Raw genomic sequence first — 24,504 nt, 5'->3', positions numbered from 1 at the left:
TGAGAACATGTATACTTCATTCATCTCTAACTTTATGGAAGTCAAGTGAACCAAAGTATGGTATTTCATCATATGTTTTTTTTTGTAACCAACGGATGGTAACGGTAACCATCGAACATCGAACGTTAATTTAGATGGGAATAAACATGGGAAATAGCATTCTCTAAAAACTAGAAACTAGAAACTATGCCTGAAATCAAAATGCATAGTACCTACAGGTCGTAGGAGTCCCTGTCGAAGACTGGTTTACGTCGCCTGGTACTTGGTTGTTATCATGCGATATTTTTTGCATCTACTTTGTGAGTGGGTTTTACTTAGGGCGTTGTAAACATTGTTAGAAATAGTTTGATTAGATACTGGTGCTTCATCAGCTATGCACATAATAAGTAAACGATTCGTCGGAATGTGATTTAAAGTTTAACATATACCACAAGAATGCATATATTTTCCATAGATCTGTAGAACTTAAAGATAACTATTTGGAGTACGATTACCTATATGTTTGTCTCATTGCAAACTATGTTTAAAAATAATTATCACTAAAGGTGTCTAAAAGGCTGGACATAAGTAGAGGTTCTTTTAAATAGACGAGATGTGAAAACGGATTAGGACAGGTTCATGTGATCCACACTACAATGGCTCACGGAAAGGTAGAATCTAAAAAATGGAATTCATGGAAATACTGAGCTCATTTTTCCCAAACAAGTTACTATCATGTTGTAACATATTGAAGTTTTATGCTAAAGTAGACATATTGTCTACATCGGTGACACACATAATGTATCGTTGCGGTAAAGAGCGTTGCACGGGAAAATGCTAGTATTATCATCTCAAACAATCAAACAATGGAATATATATCAGTTCTTTTTAATGAAACCAAGTTATGTTTAAAAGCACAATGATCAAAGCCAAACAATAACTAATCAAGTGGCAAAACCGCTTCATGACAACAGACGTCATAAAACAGACAACACATAAGCATTGGTCAATTATGGGGAGACCGCCTTAGTCAGTGACAATTAAGTAAGGAGGCCGATTGAACTCGAGAAGATATGGTCTCTAAATGCAAAATGTAAAGCTCATGTCTTCGCGTTCATCAATCGAAAAAGTTCGATATTAAAGAGGTTGAAAAATGCGAGTACGTATTCAAGAATCTTTTAAAACTATTGTTCTACGTCATTCAGGCATTAAAAAGTAAGAAGGCCGCTAAAACTTGAACATAAATGGCATTTAAATGCTAGGCAGATTGTTTGTAATGATATCCGTATATCAATTTAGCTGTACGTTAATCCTGCATTAATTTCAGTCGTAATTAAGTAATAATCTATTAACAGATGATGTTTTAACACGTTGTATGTCACCATGTGTAGATGACTTAAATCCTTTCACAATTTAAAAGCAACTTGAATATCATGAATTCCATATGTGAATGAAGCCTGACAACATGATGAACGTAGGTGTTGAATACGTATACAACTAAAGGGAAGAAGGCAACACTTATATGCATGATCATGGTATCATCAATCGAAATAGTTCAATAATGAAAGGGTTGTAAAAACTCTCTTGTACGAGTACGTATTCAAATATGATTTAAAAATATTGCTCTACGTCATTCAGGCATAGATAGGCTTGCGCAAGATGAACGGTTATGATTCCTACACATTCCTGAGATTTGTTTCGACAGTATGTTTGCCTATATATACACGTTGATCGAGATGTATTACACAACTGGTATTGCAATCTGCAACTTGAAATTGTAAGGTTTGATACACGTTCAAGTACAATTAGTGTTTCGCTAGGTCTACATAGTATAATTCAACGTTTCCAGTTCGTCTTAAACATCTTACAAAAATCTGTGAATTTTCTGTTTGGTTATAATAAATCTTAGACGAATGTTTCATAAAACGAATTAAATCATTCACTTGATCTTTTAAACTGCACTTCAAAAATCCTTGAAATGGTATCAAAACGAAAACAGATTGAAAAAGCACTCTAATTGGTGCATGCATTAGTTTAATTAGCATATGAATGATCTCAATTTCTTAACTGTTTCTTTACCCGTTCGTTTGTATACCTATCTCGAAATGTAACGGGTAATGGATTTAAGCATTAAGATAAAAATAGATATACATAAATTTTAATTTCATTGAACTGAATAAATATGTTTTAAACTAACATAAATCGATACACAAAAACAAGAATATGTATGCGAAAAGCTACAGAAACAAGCTCAGTAGCAAAAAGTTTAAACATAAACCCGGTTTAATGGCACTGGGTAAACGCCAAAGACATATAACATAAAATCGCAAAAAAGAAACCTGGAAGAACAGCACAAAACTCCAAAAACAGCACAGTGCACATATACTATATATAAAAACTAGGTATGTTTACTAAGGATTGTTAGGTACCGCCTTGGGACGGTCAGTAAAATGTAATTTTACTGGGGGTTTAACCAGTTTATGTGCACAAACCTCACTCTTATCCCAACAATCCTTAATAAAGATAAAACGCAAAAGGTAAATCTTATCAAAGTATGCATTAACTTGAGGAAATTTATCAATTAAACAAATAATAATAAATTTATAGGTAAACCACAAGTACTTCTATGATTAGAGATCCCAACTCTATCTGCAGACGGAGGAATACAATTCAGAGCACCTAATGCAAAAACGTTTCAAAGAAACGATGCAGTCATTGTTTGAAACTATGAATATTACACAAAGTCTGCCTTATAAAATAAAGGTTTAAAACTTGTGTGCTCATAGAGTTTCATAATAAAAAGCATCATTTTACTTAAACTGGGAACAAATTAAGAAAGCATTAATAAAAATAAAAGCGACATGTTTTAGCTAATCTTTCCTTCCAAATGATTTGAAAATGTAAAATATTTAGAGAAAATAAAGTCACATGCCAAAACACTCCGAATCAGCCAAAAACGTTTTCGTTTTCTAGCAAATCTTATCAACTGTGCAATAAAAGCACCATATGATGGTGAACTAGGAACATCGCCATCTACAGAAGGGTAATTAATTATTTTAAAATTAAAATCATCACGTTTATCATTAAGATTGATAGTCAATATATCTTCCTCTACTTCCGAGTTGCAGATCTAAATAGGATGCTTTTTAAACGGATGTATTAGATTTAATAAGGTGTAATTGTGAGGGGTATATCGATTGAATATTATCTGTAAACACAGAATTATCTAAACTTAGAATATCATCAATACATCTAAAAGTGCTATTGAAGTTATCAACAAGAGCAAGATCTCCAGACTTAGATGATTTCAACATATATTCACTTTCATAGCAGTAAGAAGCCAATTTTCCAGAAAACCAAACGGGTTTATAAAGTAAACTTAATATTATAAACATTACGACTTTCTAACTATTTTCCAAACAGTTACCTCATAAGGCGCTGATCGTGTTTAATAAATGTCTAAACTATGTTATATCTTTGGTTCTATGTCTTTTTACGAGTTACAAGCCACTGCCCCTGTCACAATTGACTATTCCGCGATAAATGGTTTCTGGTCAAAGGAAATGGGAAAGGTAATAAGACTTGAAAATGAACTTGACAGAAAGAGAAATTAAATAAGTATCTCCCAGCTGGGTCTTCGCCCTTCTCACCTAGTCCTTCCGGTTATGGTTCCATGTTATTCTACAAAAGATGCTTTGCATATTTACAGTACTGAGCGAAAACACCGTCGTTGAAAATGTTTCCTGTCTTTATAGTAAAAACCAGATCTAGACACATTAATTAAGGATGTTTGCCTATGTAAGGACATTAATCTAAAAGCTTGTGAACAAATATATAATAATGACTGTGAGTTTAGTCTTTAAGACATGTTATCTATGAATTATATGCCTCCATAAGTCTGGATTTCTGAAAGTGTTTACTTATTTACATAACGATAATAGATAGATAGATAGATAGATAGATAGATAGATAGATAGATAGATAGATAGATAGATAGATAGATAGATCTTTTATTTCCTCCATACATGGAGAGCATAACATATATACAGCAGGTTTAGTTGATACCAAAGTACAATACAAATGCCAAATAATGCATGGATTTATATACACAACATTGGACAAGATATAAACATACAAAATAAATGAACTGGTGTTTTTAAATTTGACGGATGATTACATCTATATGTGCACGGTCAGTGAAGATAACTACTCAATTATCACAACTAAGATATAAATGAGTAATTGCCCGAGGTGTTTGGTTGATTTGTTTATAATTGCAGATTTTTGGAACCTAGAGACGAAAGCGAAATTCTAAATTCAATACTGCATAAGGAGAATCAAATGTAAACGACTGAATTTATATGAAAATACAAATGTGAGAAGCTTTTTTTGTTTATAAGAGTAAAAACATTTGAAGTTCTTTGTATTACCTAACATACTTCGAGTTATTATTGCTCGTATATATCATCAAGATCTCTGTATGTTGAATCAATAGTGTGGCAGACTAAGACTAAATGTTCAGATGAATAGTCAATAAAAAAAAGCAGTTATTACAGTTATTGAGCATTTAAAGACATAATAACAACAACAGCAACACTAAATGCAATATAAGGATGCATGTTTCATTCTTAACAAACGAACCTTCATTAGAGGCGATATATGCACTGCCTTTATGTGTAAGTCTAGGTTATATTACGCAAATTCAAACATGTTTTTAAGCACCTTTGCTGAATCCCAAAATGACAATTTCATATCTGACATTTCTGCAGAAATGTTCAATATATTAAGGCACTGTTCTCTCCCACTTAGAGTCATGAACTTTCTAAAATAAACCACACCTTTAAGGTCATTGACATGTTCCCACAGTGTTTGCCTCACATGGTCGATCTTATAACAGTAACATATGATATGTTCTGGCAGGCTTTCACACATAAGATGACACATTTCACAGTTGCGAGAGTATTGTCTCGTCATAAATGAGGCACTAAAGTTCATTAGAAATGAGCACATCGACAATAGTTTTGGAGAGGCCTTTGCCGCTAACCATGAATTTGAATATTTCCCCGGTGTGATTATGTTTGGGGTGAGCCACCTTGAATTAAGTTGGAGCACAGAGTCGAACACTTTTTGCCTTTCCATTTTCAGCACCTTATTTTGGAGAATACTTTTCCAAGCGTAGGAAGAGGGGAACGTACCGTAGTCCACGTAAGACACTATGTATTTATATAATGAATATTTCATCAATAAACGAAATACGTCCGGAACGAAGCCGACAGTCTGTTTGTCACAATGGAGATAATTGACAAGTCTATGGTTAAATATTTCCTTAGCAAAATATTTTGTCGGCAGTCGACATAATTGGCCCAAAAATGTAAGTTTTCTATAGTCTATAAACACTTCGATAGGGTGAATCGTCAGCGCACTAAATGCAAATTGGTTACTGGTGTTCAGCTTTGTTTTCTGCATATGTTTAATGCAATACCTATGAGCTGTTTCGAGCTTTGGTATGTCTGATTTCGAGTAACACTCTCATAAACAGTCTTCAAAGTTAATGGAGACATCGACTTCGGATGAATTTCACTGTTGCAGATGTTAAGGTACGTGCCACGAAGCTTTATGGAGCTTGTCGATGACAAATTGGAGTTGCATATTATTCCCAAATGTGTATACGCATCACATTCACTGATAAGTTCATTGGCCAGATGGAAACTGTGACATTGATGTAAACGATTGTTGAATGTTAAGACAGCACATTTATTTGAATTGTATAAAAATCTCCATTTTCGCGAGTAATTACAACAAATGCTCACCATAGTGTCCATTCCGTGTTTAGATAAAGAAAGCAACACCATATCATCGGCTACCGTTGGTGATCCTATGGAAATATTATAAATACACAGCCCACAACCACCGTCACGCAACTCCTTTATAAGTCCGTCAATAAACCCAAGGTACATTATAGGTGACGTCTTTCGGTCTTGAGGATTTCCTTGTAGGACGTGAATGTGAGGGTAAGACTTATTATGTAAGATTTGAATGTATTCAGTTTGCTAACACTGCGGAAGCTTTTGAATAATTATGTATTGGAAGTAAAGTACATTCAATATATCTATAGTTGCCATTTGTAATTATTGCACTGTTTCAAATTGGTCACGCGAAAGCGGTTTACATAGAACACTAGTAACGAATTTGATGTACAATTGTTTAATTAGTAGTGTTGAATACACTATATGTAACAAATGCGACTGTGCAATAAATCTGATTCAAGATACAAAAGCGAAGTAACTGACAGTATATATACATGAGCTATGTAATTCATAGATAAAAAAACTGACATAAGAGAGAGTCAGTATGCTAAGTAAATACATGTGTGCAATACTCATTAGCAATATGACAAAAGTTAACGAGATAAAAGATTATTGAAGTAGTATGCCAAGCATATTGACACAAAAGAGAAAAAAAACACCTTTGAGGAACCGATTGAAAACAGTAGAATAAAATGCCCGATATGTCAGTGAGTTTTGCTGAAATGGCCTTTTTTGTTACGAGCTCCTTCGTTAATATGATATATTATTGGTAATGTAAAGAAATTCGAATAAATTTTAATCAGAATAAGAAATGACGACAAATGCTAAATCATTTTTCCCGATTTGTTATATAATTCATGTAAAAATAAACAATGGCCACGAAATTAAGGACGCAATTGCAACATTATTTTTAACCGTTTTAACAGATAATTTAATTGTTGTCTTCCTTTTTTCCCTGGGCGTGGATATGAATGCATGTTTTTTTAAAGTTTGTATGTAATCATCAACCGTACTTGCTTAGCAACACAATTAGTTGGATTTTTGTCTTTAATCTATTGTTGAAATTTTCATAGTGTTAGAAAAAACCCACTAGCATTCATAAACAATGTTTTCTTTTGAGATGGTGCTATCTCATTTCGACAAGTAGTTTTCAAATTGCAAAGGGGCAGCTTGAAACTCTCTGGTGTATACTGTTTTGAGGAAGCAACGCAAATATCTTATTTATATCATGGCGGAATAATCTTTCGTTTAGTTCATTAACATTTCATGAAGTTGGAACAATTACCTCCATCTGTATTTCCATTCACTCAACATAAAATGAATTGGTAATGTTAGAATCAAATTTTTACCTACGCTGTTATTTGTATAACCGAATGTTATGTGTTTTGTATGTCTTTTTTCATGGTTTTAATTACAAATTCAATATTGCATTTTCTGAGACTTGGCTGAACAAATATCTTCCATCATTGGAAAATCTTTCAGAGAACCCGAAAGAAAGGACAATAGTCGTAACAGGCGAGTTTAGCCTCAATGCCCGTAACTAAAGATTTGCAGCAAAAATTCGAACAATATCTAAGCAGTTTTTCCTGTCACAAATAATTGATTATCCTACTTATTTCATTAAATCAGCTGAGTCGATTATTGATCTTACCTTTGCAGGGAAAACTGATTCATTCTAGTTGAGTTTCGGCTTTATTTATATACCAAAATATGAGAAGCCAATGTCTCATCTATGGAACTTTAAGTTTTCAATAAACGACACATTCCTCATTGTATCGTCATATTTGGCGTTTCGACAAGGTTGACTTCAATCAACATCGCCGTATGTCTGCCAACTATAATTTGGTATCTCTCTGCGATAATGATGTTGACATTCACGGTTCTAATATAATATCAGCCGGACCAAATAACTTGAAAAGCTGTATTTCCTTAGAGGAAGCGATGAGTTTGTAGCCATATTCTAGTGAGAAAGTTAAGACTGACGAATCTTTGGTATGCTGTAAGCATCCTTCTTCGTTATTTTGTTTAATGGAAAACTTGTTTAATGTCCCTTTAATTGCTATCGTTTGAATTAATCTCTACTAATGCGGTAAGGGCACACAACCTCAAATGGCAATGCATTACGCAGTGTTCATTTTCCCACCATAGCTGAATAATATGGTACTGTGCTCTGACATAGATTGTATGCTAATTTAATACGTTTTATGAAGCACGTTGTTAAGATGGATAGCTTACAAAACGTATCGATTGATATATATATTTTAACATAGGCACTAAAGTGGTATTGTTTTCGTTTTTCCAAAACCTTATCAACACTTAATACTATCTACATTGGAAGAATACACTTATTTATCTAATAGAACCATAGATATGATTATCAATTGATAACAGAGATGTTGTTGCGTGAAAAGTTGATTGACATTATCACGTGATATTATCAATGTATTGAACAGAAGTCCATTATATTCCATGGTTGCTAAAGACCCTTTGGCTTAAAGGTTTAGGCTTCGGTTTTCCTATTTTTTCTTGTCTTTATCGGCGTTGGTTTGCACCCTTATAAAACCCAAATATTTCTTGTATATTAGAACTGTATTTGATTCTGCAATTTCGATATCAAAGAGTGAAATAATGATACAATAAGTGTTTTCAGGTGCATTACCGGAAAAAAATAATTTTGGTCCAACCTTCTCGTGCAAACAATGTACAATATTTGCTCAAGAATTAATTTTAATTTCTATTTTCACATGGAGCATTGGTTTTCTTATAGGCGCACAATGTTCGTTGATGCCAAAATCAAGTTTTTAAGCTTACACACTGGAATGTACAATGCGACCTTTAAATATATAACTACTTGAAGAGTTTTCCGTTCGTTTGGTCACTTAGTATATACATCTCTCTTTTTAGAATATATTTATTCTGCCTTGTACGTCATTTTATTATTATTTTTATTATCATTTTAGTTTCAGATGGAGATTATTTGATTGTAAAGTTGTAGTTGTTAAATATATTGTATTAAAATTAACTGCATTAACAAATATACATTAATTCGCGTAAGTCTCCCGTAAACCAACCTTACATCGGTCGTTATTGCAATGTTTAACCGCATTCGCGTGACTTGTGTGGAGCAGTGTTATAAGTATACCTGGCATACATAGATATGGATAGGGCACACATATTTGCAACACTCATATTCATTTCCGTTTTATAGTTATTCGAAAGCTTCTCTAGTTTTAGCCTAATAAAGGCATGCGATTCCTAAATTATGTGTCTTACACTGACCTATATTATCCTTCCGTAAAGTAATAGCACTAGACCAGAGTATTAGACTGATGGAGACTTGTTAAATAATAGGTCTAAGCGCACAGTCATTATCATTTGATTAATTAGAAAGCTTTTAGACTTTCAGAGAGTTTGCTTAATAAAGGCAAACACCCGTAATTAATGTGGATAGATATTAGCTGTACTTTGACCAACAGGAATTTTATTTCTACCTAAATCATATCCTTTTTATCATTTAAGTCAAATCTGTTTTGAGTGTCCAAAAAATAAAAAGTAATCTATGTTTTGGCTTTAAAAACTTTATTTATTTTCTGTGTTAAATGAATGCGCGCTATTATACGATATACTTATAACTAGTATTCATAAACTGCCCAAATTGAATATAATGCTTAGGCGTTCCTAACCAGAAACCGCATTTAACGCTTTTACATTTGAAATTCAATTGTTCCATCCGAAAATTAATGTAATTGATTTTTCTCGTAGACTAAATAACGCAACTTTGAGAATCGTTTCGCTCGACCTATACTTTTATTTCGTTTCAGGTATCCTAAAATATATTTCGCCATTTGAAAAAGATATCATCATGACGTTTGTAAAACATTGATTTCAGTTTTGATTATTTTGAAATTCCAAAAAGGAGAAAGCAATATAAATACGACTAAATGAACCACTTCTTTAGTTTTGACACGAGGTTAACTATTAGAAAAAGGGGAAAACATGAATATGCTCTTGAAGATATTTTTCAATATATATTAAACTGGTAAAGTAACATTGTAACAATCTGTATGTATAAAGTACTAGACGGTCTTTTAACTAGTGAAAGACGGATTATCTTTATACAGAAATATTAAGACATGGCCATTGATACGGGTATTTCCGTTTTCTTCATTGAATTTAAAGTTGCTACATACTTGATTATGTTTCCAGACAAAGACAGTTTCATCAACTCCGAGTAATTTAGGTGATCTATTTATTTGTAGAACGATCACTGTTTATTCAGACTTATACTCTTATCTCAACTAGTGGTATTTATATCTGTAAATATTCGAAAATTCGCCTAACGAATCGTTTGAATTGTTTTGTTGGACATTGTTCTTCCGTCGTTCTTTTCAGAAATGTTAACACAATTATTGCCGTTTTCAAAGATGAGTTAACAGTTGCAACGTAATGATTACTTTTCCGGACAAAACTAGTATAATCCATTCCGGATAATTATGGTGAATTATTTATTTTAGGACAATCGCTGTTTACTCAGATGGCGGCGTCTCAGACTTCAGATTATTTTCTCAAGATGTTCTATTTACACAAAGAATCGCCTCACGAGTGCTATGAAGCCTTTTGATGGAAATTGTTCTAATGGTCGTTCTATTTAAGAATGTTTATACTGCTTTGTATTACTTTATGATATATCCACTACTTTTAAAGTTAAAAATGGGATAAGTTTATTTAATAATATCTATAGTTTTGTCATGTAATATGCGTCTGTACTTCTGTGGTTCCTTCTTAGTATCTGTAAATTTCTTTGTCAGTATGCTTTGCTTATAATGTATTGCATTGAAAATTTATACAATGAGTTAAGATAACTCTAAATTGTAAATAATAAATATTTTGCCCCTTTGCATTTTGACATGCATGTAAACACATATACATCAATAACTCAGCAACTACATTGTAGAAAGCATTAAAACTATGATTACTTTGTCTTAAATAAGATACAAAGAAGGTGTTGCCACTTAGTATTTGACTTAAAAATGCTCAAGATCGTTTATCAAGAGAATTGCATGAAGCGTACTAAAGTCAATATCTATCTCAGCATCTACTGAGATACATTGAAACGGTATACAAGGGTTTCCTACCATTCATCGTACAATTCTGGTTCAGGTTTTGCGCGTATTCTAATTATACAGTGATCCGTGCGTCTTTCACCAATACTTTGCAATCCTTAAATCTAAAAGCGGAATGGTCAAGCGAACTGTCTCTTTGAAAGCTCTTGTTCATACATACATCAGGAATATATACTTGTTATGTAGATCTGGCAAATTTAATGATAATTTCATGGCAAACAATAATCTTTATTTTTTTAAATGCAAGATTCATTTGAAGATAAAGAAATATTTGTGTTTAATTGTATTCACGAAAATAATTAACTCTTAATCAGAAATTTGTGAATAGTTTAGGTCAGGTACATGTGACCTAAAAATAATACGCCAAAACGGCATAGGTAAAGGTAAAGCACAAAACTGGAAAAAAGTTATGGATTTTAAGAAATACACAGCAATTGTTTCCAACCCTCAGCATGTTTTATGAGATACTATATTTATATATTTTAAACCAACCGCTACTCTCTAAATATGCGTCATAAAATTAAATAAAAGTTTATAAGAAATATGCACAAAAGTCAACTACAAACTTTTACAGTCATCCACAGGCTATATACTGGCTAGTTGTCTCACTAAAATGGTTGATTTATGAGTAGTTATAATTTGATAAATATGAACAAATAAGTATAACATTTTGGAGAACTTGGAACAAAAAAAAACAAAACGGTGTCTTACAGTTGGCGGCTATAAACTGAAATTTAACTAAAATCCGGCTTAAAAAGGAAGGGAATAAGGCCAAGTATCAGACAGGTACAAACGTAACAAACGGACACAAACAAGACAGGTAAGATACAAATTGCTACAGATAAACAAAATACCAAAGAAGAGATACGACTCTTCAATACAACACACAGCTACATAACAGCAAACACCAAACATCGAACACAACGTTAAAGACACAAATCACCAACAAAGACACGCAACGCTTAAAGACAACACACACAACATAGTCTGCCATGGCACACAGATCTCTCAATGATACAGGACACCAAACATTAAAACAGAGACATTATGCTTTAGGGTAACAGACACCAAGCAAATGATACAACAGTACAAGACGGCAAACACGGAAAGACACAACGCTTCAAGACAATACACACCAATACCAATAAACACCGAACCAAATGTAAGGATAGAATTATCGTTACATTTTGGCAAAGGGCTTCTTATCGTAGTTTCCTTTGTGTTATTGACGTACGACATGAAGCTTTTCAACCGTTTTGATACAATAGGGTTTTTAATCAAAATAATAATTTCTCAAGAGTGAAAACCAAATTATATAAAATGCAATACTCGGACTTTATATTCTTCAAACAAATGCAATGTCAACACAGTTGTAAGGGACGTGAACATGAATCAGTTTTTACTAGCTAAGCATGGTCGAAACGAACATGAGCCTTACGCAACAACCACACAATAACCTTGCCCTTGTGGTACTCTTTGTTGACGATGTATCTGCTCAAACAAAACAAATATTAATATACGACTAGTAATCTTTCGCATATGTTCAAACGACAAAAAGTTGCCCAGAACGGGCGAATGCTTCATAAATCTCGAAGGGGGTTGCTATTTATGTTTGAATTGCCGTATAAGATGAAAACGTTTGCGCGGTTATTTTTTATTATTGCTAAAATTGCAGCTGGCCAGTTATGTGATAAAACAATAAGAAATTCATACATACATGGTTCGTTTATCATAGAGTATGATGAAATACTAAACATACTTATATTGCACTACGTGAACTGGTCCAGTATTCCGAAACCCACATTTCTTAATATGAAAAATATCAAATGCCGATGAAAAATTACACTAAAAAACGATCTTAAGAAGTTTGGTTTAATGGATTTGAAGATTCAGGAAAACCATATACTAATTTTTCAATCCTCTACAAGAGGAAGCCTAGGAAACCAGGTAGTACCAACAGTCAAGTAACCTTTCATAGTACACATAGTACAGCCAGTCGCTGTGATGAGGAGCGGCTGCTTGATTGTGAATTGAGAGGTCGACCAAAAGAAAAACACCAACTAATTAAGTGATAATGTACACATTCTTACATACAATCAATAACATCCTAACGACCTTATATGTGTTTTGTATATTTATATTCGTCTAGTTATAAAATACTAAACATTCCAAAAAGCATTACTTTAGTTTAACATTTACTGATTCCAGGCTAAACAATTAAAAAATCATGGTGATACTATATATGAAGGCTGTATTTCCAAGTTGTATATGTACGGGCGAATATTGCCCGATAGTTAATCGAAATGCCTGATCTTCTTAGACTTGACTTTGGACAGCAAATGGAGACAGAGTTTTAAACAATAATGTATTAAGCCATTATCATCAATGATTAAGAGGTAGATTTGAATCTTTATGGAAGCAAATGGGTCAAAACCAGATTGTTAAAGGTCGTTATTTATAAGTTGTAGATGATTGTTATCTTCTAAATCAGATGATAAAATACATGCGAATATTCATATACTAGAAGAATATTGAATGGTAAATATATGTCGTATAAAATGTCAAATTAAAAAGAAAGAAAAAATCCTATATTAAAGAAAGACGGTTGATTACTTTTATATAAACTTTTTGTGTCAAGAAATTCTCGTATTTATGAATCATCTTAGTCAGATCACTTATGCAGACTACCGAAATCTTGTCTCATCAAGTACATGAGGTAATATATAAATAACGAAAAAAATTGAATACATTCTCTAATATATCACATGAAGATATTCTTTATAACCTTATTAGACCATTTTTGTTATAGTGTTCAGAAGTTCTCGGATTGTCAATGCGATTGAAAGGATACAAACTCATTGCATAAAACATTAGTGTTCGGTGTGTTACCAGATATTTATCTATAGTGATAAAAGTACCAAATAATAAATGCTTAAGGGCTATCTACAATGTTATGCTTGAAAATGCTGTAAGATTTCTAAACAAACAAACTTAGCTGTCTATGTTTAAACTAAAGCATGTTTTGGGTTTTTACCGTGTTATGATAGCATGAGGGGAAGGTTTTTCACATTTTATGTCACTTATGAAGCTGCTATTAGTCAATTGCTGCGGTTAACATTAAGGTTGTTATGTGAAATATATCTGTATTTGAACAACGAATATCACACATTGTAATGTATTAGTTGATAAATTTTATTTCTTGTTGGAATGCCAGCTATATACAGAAATTAAAACTAAATATATTCCACGAGTTTATCGTATACAAACGTGATTGAAACGATAAGAGTGTTGCATACAGAAAATATTGCAATTATAAAGTATATATTTGAATTTTAATAAACAAAAGATTTGGTTGGGAAATAATTGAACTTTCAAGTTTAGTGTGCTTACTCCGTGATAAACTACGTAACAAATAATACGTCTAAAGGCAACATTTTGCTTCGACTGAAAAACAAAGATAACATTTCTTTTTCTTCACCACTATCAACAGTGTAGTTATGTTCCGCTTAGGGTTTACACAGTTTAGTACTTTATGTCCCAGAACCTTTGGGAGTACATGACCAAGTGATTCTTCTGATATGTATGCTATTTCTATGGTTCCGAAAGATGTCTCATTAAGAATGTATAATGATTGATTTGCTATGGAAAAATAATATATATTTTCCGATCTGGAATGACGTCTTCAGTTGATTGAATAATAAATTGTAAAATATATCATCAAAACTATTATTCTTGATAATTTACGTTATGTCCGAGCTGCTGTTAAATCGCCTGTAATACGCAGCTATTCCAATCACCGAAAACGCTTTTATCATCAAAATCCATTGAACTCTGTCGGTAACTGAACAGTTCAACCTTCAGAATTATTTTACAGGACATATTTTTTTCAGATTTTGCGCTATTCAACGAAATCACTAGAAACATCGATCACAATATATTTACCGTTTAAAAAGCTACCACAATGACGTTCGTTAAACATCAAATGCAGTTTTGATTAATTTGAATTTTAGAAATCGAGATCATCATTACGTCGAAATAAGCTACTGCTTTTTCAGTTATGGCTTACCCTATAAAAAAGAGATGTGGCCATTTCAGAGCGACTTACAAAACTGTTTGATGATTATGGTACTGCCTGTTTAAGGACAAGGAAAGAAAAACACGGATATATTTTTGAAGACATTTATTTTATAAGCACGTTATTATCATGTACAGAACTTATATGTTGCAGTAAGGAACCCTAATTTTTTACTATGAGTGCCAGGCTAATGATTTGTATTTAGGCTAGACATATCAAAGAAGGTTTACGATCAAATAACTATTCAATGCCCTAGGACGTTATAGAAAGTATTTATGATGTCTGAACATATGTTGTAATACTCTATTTTAGCAAAGTTTTATTGCATTGTCTTTTCGTTTGATAACAACTAATCGGATGTTATATTGCAAAAGGTTTATCTAAGCAGGTCTTAAATCAGACTTTCCGAAAAGGATTGTGTGCAACTATAGAAACACGAACAACTAGCTGCTTAGCCTTGACAGTCTTTTAGAACGAGGCACATAGTATGTAACACGTAATAAAAAACTAGAAAAATATCTTCGTGTTTTAAAATGCACTATAAACAGCACAATTAAGAAGACAAAATAGCGTTTACATTAAACATGAAACAGGTTTTCTAAACATAATTGAAACGGTTAAACATATACATTGATAACATTCAGCTTTACGATTATTTGTTTGAAGCTGGCAATGAATATTTTTAATAAATGCTGTGTTGGTTCAATGCCAGAAATTGTCATACTTACTGCCACGTTTCAATTGTTTTAAAAAAATTGCTAATTAGAAAATATTGAAAGGCTCTACAAGCAAATAAAATCGATTTTGAAGATTCAAATTGGTTACAAAAGTGTTTCTTAAGTGTCATTTTGACATTACATTTATTTTTAACATACTCGGCTATTATTGTAATTTGTAGGAAATTCACTATTTTTTCAGATAACGGCGTTTGAGACTGACACTCTTCACACAACATGCGTTATTTACTTCGGTAAGTGATGGGTAGAATCGTCTTATGAATTATATGAGTACATGTGTACTTGTTTCATCTTATGATAATCAAGTGAACAAAAGTATATCATTTATTATTTCATCAAATAGTGTTTTTTTTTAAACTAACATGGCCTTCTATAAACACATAGCATTTACAGGTCTGATAAGTCTCTGCTGCCGACTGGTTTACGTCTCCTTGTACTTCATTAGTTTTTGTCAGTGAGCTTTGCTAAGAATCGGTGTAAACATTGTAGGTTTTAGTTTGGCAAAATACTGGTGCTTCATCAGCTAGGCATAGGAGCAAGCGATTTGTCGGACTGTGATTTATTGATTCATATATACCACACGAATGCATATATTTTCAATTGAACTTAAATATGACTTATTGGCGTACGATTTCCTATATTATTGTTGTTTCATTGCAATTTATATTTTGTAAATACCACCAAAGGAATCTTTAAAGGGTAGAAAATAAGACGATGTACTTTTAAATAAACGGGAAAACTAAGTTCAGGATTATGTGATCCTTAATTGACACACGATAACGGCACAAGGAAAGGCAGAACCTTAAGAATGAAATTCATAGAAATACTGAGCTCATTGTTTCCAAAATAGTTACCAACATGTTTTGTGAATACATTAAAGTTCTATGTTAAAGTAGACTTTACTGTTTACATTGGTGAAACATATCTTGTATCCTTCAGGTAAAAAACATTGCACGGGAAATATGGGATTATGGCCTGAAACAATAGAACTATGTATTTTACAAGAGACTTGTTAAGTTGTTATAAATTAAACAAAGTGTTGTTTAAAGTAAAATGATCAAGGCCGAACAATCATTTACCAAAGCGGCAAAACCGCTTCATGACAACAAACGTTATCAAACAGACAACACATCGTCATTGGTCAATTTTGGGGTAACCGCCTTGGAGTGGTAAGTAAGAAGGCCGATTAAACTGGAGCAGATATGGTCTGCAAATGCTAGACAAATGTTGTTGTTTTTAAATATATCCGTACGGCAAATTATCTTTGCGTTCATCAATCGAAATAGTTCGATAATGCAGAGGCTGTAAACAGCTTCTTGTAAAAGTACGTACTCAAGTATGATTTAAAATTATTGTTCTACGTCATCCAGTCATAAATGAGTTAGAAGGCCGCTTTAAATGGAGCGAAATTGGTATTTAAATGCTAGACATATGTTTTGTAAGGATATTTTTATCATCCTTGCGTTTATCTTGCATTAATTTCCGTCGAACCCGATTATGATTATGTTTATATATGAAGTTTTAACCAAATTAAATGTCACCATGTGCAAATCACTTAAAATTCTTTCACAGTTTAAAACGCAATTTGAATATCATAAATTCAATATGTACTTGAAGCCAAAGAAAACAATGGACGTAGATGTTGAATACGTATACAACTAAATGGAAGAAGGCAACACTAAAACGTATGGCTGTGGTATCATCAATCGAAATAGTTTGACTATGAAGTGGTTGTAAAACGCTTCTTGTACAAGTACGTGTTCAAGTATAAATTTAAAGTATTGGTCTACGCAATTCAGTCATAAATAGGCTTGTCTAAGGAGACAGTAATGATTCCTACACACTCACTAGATTTGTTTCAGCGTATGTTTGCCTATACGTACAGGTTGATCGAGATGTATTTCACCACTGGTATTGTCATCTGCAACTTTAACTTGTTTGTATACCTATCTGGAAATGTAATGGGTTATAGATTTAAACATTAAGTTACAAATAGATATACATTTACCTTAATTTCACTGAACAAAATAAATATTTTTCAAACTAACATATTAAACGGGTTAATAAAGTTACTTTTATATTATAAAAACTACGACTTTTTAACGATTTTCCAAAAAGTTACCTCATATGGCGCTGATCTTGTATAATAAATGTCTAAGCGGTGTGATATATTTGGTTCTTTGTCTTTTTCATGAGTAACGTGTCTCTGTCCCTGTCATACATGACAATTACGCGATGGTTGGTGACTGGTCCGGGAAATAGGAAAGGTAATAAAACTGGAAAATAAACTTGACAGTGAAAAAGAAATGAAATAAGTATTTACCAGCTGTGTCTTCTCCCTTCTCTCCCCCCAGTCTTCTCCGGTTATGGTAGTCATGGTCGACAAAGCCCGAATAATCATCGGTAGCTTACCTTGAACCCTTTATTGTGGAAAGAGTGATCTTACAGCCCTCGCCTAAGGGATAGTAGGTTGGAAACCTCTGTAATGGGTGCTGGCATGTGTTTCCAAGGTGCTACTGTTCTTTTGTTTTAGGCTGTAGATGTCGTTATACGTAAGTGTGTGTGATGGTCTGGTATTGGACCTGAAGAACTGTTTCAGCTGAGTCTTGGTTCTTCTGGTCTCCCGTGTTTACTCTCAGCAATAGGCTCAGCATAGTTGCGATGCTACTGGTGTTGTGGTAATGTCGACTTTACCTTTGAAAGTCACAGTTCAGCTTTCAATCAACTGGGTCATCGCGTCTTGGCCAGAACATAAACACGGATATATTGATATACATCATTTCTCAATTCTTCTTAGAAAATTCATTCCAATGCAAGCAATATTCTTGACAAATAACAAATAATCAAAATAAATTAAACAATTAATTTTGACTAGCTATTTTTTAATATTTTCCAAAGACCTTTTTTTGATATCAGCTGGTGGAAAGTTTACTTTAGTATAAAATGTAATATTGTGCCTGCTATGTTGTTTTCATTTGGTGTTGCCATTTATTTTAAGGCCAACCTCTTTCGATCTACGCCATTCATCTTTTAATTAAAACGTGCCTTTTTCAATTATAAAATATTTGTAATCAAAGCTGTAAATTTCGTGACCATGAAAGACACGTTCTGGTATACTTTCCATGTTATTCTACACAAGATGCTGTTTATTTATAAAGTATTGACATAAAACGCTGTCGCGGAAAATGGTTTCAGTCTTTCAAAGCACAAACTAGATCTAGACGAATAATTTAAGGAAGATTGCCTGTGTAAGGACATTAATCTTAAAGCGTTCAAAGAAATATGTATTAATGACTATGAATTTATTGTTTTAGACACATAATCTATGAATCATATGCCTCAATAAGTCTGACTATCTTGATTTATGGAAGTGTTAAATTTCTTACATAACGATAATGAATGTAAGTGTATTTAAAAATTGAATGTATTCAGTTGGCGAACATTGCGGAAGCTTTTGAATAATTATCTATCGGAACTGAAGTCCATTCAATCAATTCAATAGAAGATATATAAACAATAGCATTGTCACACTAATCAGATCAGTGTATTGTATGTCAAAGGACAACGCTTCCAAGGTTTCTAACATAGGGTCATCGACCTAGGATCTATTTAATGGTATTGTTTTCCCTTATCAGACGATGGACTTATCACAACCTCCACCATCTTTATATGTGATCAAACTTCAGATTCTTTTATATGTTAGATCACAGGTCATTGACAAACAAAAGTTCATTAGAACCCAGCCATCGCGTGATCGAAAGTGATTTCAAGAAATTTAAAGACTAAAGCCTGACCGTTTAGTGTCAATTCGTACAACAACATCATATCTAATAGCCACCCAATTACTCTCCAACGTACCCATTGTAATAACTTAAAAGTGAAGACAGTTAAATGAGCTGCTGACAGCTCAAAAGACGAGATTGTCGTTATCATATATCTAGTTTATCATTCAGGGTGACTAAAGCTCTTCCATTGTGGTGAGCTATCACAATAAATCACTTATGTAACCATTGTCAAATGCCAGCGCTCGATTCACTGGACTCTGTTTATCATTATGGACACCTTCGTTGAACCTTACAATGACATGAAGGTTTTTCAAACAACTTACTAAATAATATTTTATTTTGACCACCAAAAATAGGTTTTGAAGATATAACAGTTTTGTCCTCTCTTACCTTTAAGGTGATGATGTATCGTTTACATTTCATTAAATCAACCCTACAGAAATGTTAAGATGTGTTCGATCTTATTGAAATGAAAACGTGAATGTTTTTTATTATTTATTTTCGAAAGAATTAACAAATAAATCACAATATATACAACGCATTTGGCACAAACGACCTGATTTATGAATTGTAAAAAACATAAAATGTATAAACATATAAAACAGGTGTATATCAAAACACAGCTATTTGATTGAAAACAAAAAGCATATCTCCTGACTTCTAGTTAAATTATGGTTTTCTGTACCAATTTTCATTTGAATATCCTTAAAGTTTTTGAGTATGTAAGCTTAAACAAGATAATAACATATGTATGAAAATGAGTAAATTATAAATCACAATTTGCTCTTGTTAAATTTTAAAATATTGTATTAATGGAATAAAGTAGCTATACATTGACTAAGGTTACACAAAAATAAGTAAAATATAAATCACAGTGTACAATAGCATTAGGCTTTATCTCCCTGATATGAAGTTAAAAAACAAAAATCAAAAGTATATACATAACATGAAAATAAGTAAAATATAAACCACAGTGCACAATAGGCTTTATCTCTCTGATATGAAGTTATAAAAAAACAAAATCAACATGAAAATAAGTAAAGTATAGATCACAGTGTACAATAGCATTAGGCTTTATCACCCTGATATGAAGTTAAAAAAACAAAATCAACATGAAAATAAGTAAAGTATAGATCACAGTGTACAATAGCATTAGGCTTTATCACCCTGATATGAAGTTAAAAAAAACAAAATCAACATGAAAATAAGTAAAGTATAAATCACAATGTATAAAAGCATTAGGCTTTATCTCCCTGATATGAAGTAAACAACAAAAAATAAAAAGTCTATGGGGGAATATCTCTGTGGAGGTTTCCCTCGTCTTCCCGATCTTCTCAAAGCTTGGGCTGATGGAGGTGGTGGAGGCGGTGGTGGAGTAGCTGAGGGAGGTGATGGAGAAGGTGGTGACGGTAGTGGTTGTGCAGGTACAGAAAACGTTATCATATTGATAACAACACACTTGCATCTATAATAAAAGTCACCCGTATACAATTATTTGGATACGTACAAGGTGTCAGTTTGGGTCAAAGTCCTCAATAGTTAGATCTATGCTAGAGAACACAAAGTGTTCTTTGTTTCTTTTGAGTAGCGTAATGTAGAGTAAAGAGAAATATCAATAGAGCGGAGGTAAACATCAGTTAACTGTACCCAAAATTCTCTCATAGCGTTATTATTGGCTAATAAGGTATTACGAACAAAGCATCGTGATGACAGCTCCACCCATCATCCCACGCTACACAGTCCATAGGTTAAAATGATCGCCCCCCCCCCCCCTTGCTGATGCTTTTCAACATTTCTATAAATACCCTCATCTCTTCACATCATCATTCATTTTTTGTCAAAATGGCAACAGTTAGTCAAGAAAACAGATTACTAATGAATGTAGGACAGGGGGAAAAATGGCGGCTACCTCCTTTAGGGGGGTAACCTATGTTCATATTAGTGATACTCGTAAAATTAAATCTGTGTCCTTAGCTCTTCATGAGCTAAGGGAAATGGTGGATGCTTTTGCATCCTTAGAGGAATTTGACCATGAGATGCATCCGGTAAGTTTTTTTACATTTCATTTCATATACTTTAATTATTTGAGGTACTCTATTGTACAACCCAATGTCTACTTGATACAGATGATCTTAGAGCTCACTTATGATGCTTGCTTATCAGAAACATTTTACTTGGTATCTTTTCTGCAATTATTCAATTATTTTATTTCTGTATATTACCACACACACCATCACATATATATATTGCAGTCACCTGCTCCTACGTATGAGGATATTTCCCCAGTAAAGGGGGTAAGATTTCTTATCATAACCATGTTGTTGTTGTTTTTTGTGCATGAGTATGTTTAATAGGTTACAGTATCGAATGTATTGGCATATCATCAATTTAATTGATATTTGAAGGATAAACGATTTTTCTCAATTGAGTACAATTTACTAAACTGTCAAATATTATTCTTTTTTTTTTAGACTCCAAGTCAGGTAGGGGTGCCTTCCTCAAGCCAGGTGGTAGGAGCGTCCGCTTCAAACCAGGTTGGGATGCCTCCTCCACGCCAGGTGGTAGGAGCGTCCGTTTCAAACCAGGTGGGGGTGCCTCCTCCAAGTCTGGTGGGGGTGTCCCCTCCAAACCAGGTGGGGATGTCCCCCTCAAACCAGGTTGTGAGGGCGTCCGCTTCAAACCAGGTGGGGGTGTCCCCTCCAAACCTGGTGGGGATGTCTCTCTCAAACCAGGTGGTTAGGGCGCCCGCCTCAAGTCAGATGGTGTCCCCTCCAGAGATGGTATGTAATTATCCATTTGTTCCTCTTTTTTTTAATTGAAGTTTACAATTACTATATCTAGCACATTTATGATATGAACATCACTATATAGACTGTTGTTTTTTTTGTTTTGTTTTCTGATTACATTTAACATCACTTGCTTTGCAGCAAACAATCAACCTGGAGTCTGAGGAGATACAATTCGTGGCTGTAAGTGTCTTTAATAGATATATTTTTATTTTAAAGTACCGCATAATATATTTTAAGTCTTTTTTATATTTTTTATCTCACTTTACAACACCAATAAACAGCCTCATTAATTTATTTTATTTATTATTATTATTTTTTTTTTTTTTTTTTTTTTTTTTTTTTGCAGGTTGAGGACATGTCTAACGAGCTATTTTATACCATTCCGGTATGTTGTATCAATAAATAAAATATCAAACAAGATTTTAATATTTATTTTCTTATAAGTACAATACAATGCAAATACAAATAAAGTTGATTATAATTGAATTCAAACAATTTGTTTAACAAAGATCATACATTTTTATTTATTTTTTATTTATTTTAGGTTACATTTCAACAGTAGAGCAGTAGATAACATCACATGAAATTACATGAAATTAGATGTAATTTGGTATAAAACATAGAAATTATATGTCTTGTATCTTATAATGTCCATAAGCATATGATTTAATTCCATCTTCTAATAAAAATCTTTTGTCATCAAAACTAGATAATCCTACTTTGCTGATTGTTTCCAGATAAATTTTATGGTTATGACTTCTTAATGAATGCATTGTTGAGTGCATTTGAGAATTATTAAATAATACATGTTTATAATCATCAAGAGTCAATGATTTTTTAACAACCGCTTTTGATATCCCTTTTGCTCTTTTCTCGTCTATATTATCACACTTAAATCCATACATTTTCGATCGCAAATCGCAATATTCACTAATACATTTCTCATTTGTTTCACTTTTCATTTTTCCCATTACTTGTTTGTTGAAGTCACTATATAAAAAATGATCTTTAGGGAAATCTGAAGTGTCAAACAAATGTGAATAAGCCAACATATCTTGGAAAATGCCCGGTGTTGTACATGATACTAAAAATGAATCTGTGTCCGTTAATTCTAGCTCAACGTTGCTACCATACACATTTTTCAAATGATTATAATAAAAATCGTACATGGTATATTTTGACAAATCAAGGATACTCATTCCAACAAAAATTGGTTTATTTAATTTTGTTTTTTGCGACTTAATTCAACACCAACAAGGTCTTCAGAAAAAATCCGGTGCATCTTATAAGTGGGTTTGGATGACACCTTCTGTAGTCGTTTTTCTGTATGAACAAGTTCTACGGACCGATGCTTCCGAAGATCCCATGAGGTTTCCATGATCTCTGAATGAAAGTGATGGAAAGACTGTGGGCCATTTTGAACTAAGTTATCTACGAGGGTCCCAAGAGATGAAGAGATGAAGGGAGAAAACCCGAAGAGTCAAAAACCTAAGATTTCCAATACTAAAACTGATATACTTTTCAACTGACTGTGGGATGCAATTGATTTTATAATTTTTAAATGTACCAATGCTTTGACAAAGCAAGTGACCATCAAAATTTTTAAGATTGTGGAAGATGACTGGGATGAAACTGGGTTGTTTACATTGTAAATTACAATTCATATGTGCAGCTCCTATGTATTACCCACTTGTGTGATCATGATGTCTTGCTTTCTTTTCCTTGTTACCAAACACTTTTTGACATAAACAACATGTGTTTGCTTGTTCGAACTGTTCTTCTTCACTTTCCTTTAAAACTAGGGGTTTGATATTTTGCATTTGTTGCTGTATTTCATGACTTTCTCGTAAAAGACATTCTAACAATTTTTTGGGTGCATCTGGACCTCTGTAGATAACAGTATCTTTGGTTAATTTTGAATCAGTTGAAATAACTTTATATCTAAAGGAACAGGGTTCTGACAATTGATTTTTTTATGTTGAAGCTGTTTGGTTGTTAGTCTCTATTGGTTTATTTAATGTTTCAAAATCAGCCACAATAACATAAGGGACGCGCAGCGTTTTTTCATAATCTTTAAATTCAAGAAGGCAGTCTGCTCCTGATGGAAGTTCAATTTTTTGAGCATCATGGACTTGACAGTATGAAAGGTGATCATCTAAAAAACTTTGTTTACTAAATCCATTGAGGCAATATCGACAATAGTAATATG

Source organism: Mya arenaria, chromosome 5 (assembly GCF_026914265.1).
Source record: "Mya arenaria isolate MELC-2E11 chromosome 5, ASM2691426v1".
Taxonomy (NCBI): domain Eukaryota; kingdom Metazoa; phylum Mollusca; class Bivalvia; order Myida; family Myidae; genus Mya; species Mya arenaria.
This window is presented reverse-complemented; position numbering follows the sequence as displayed.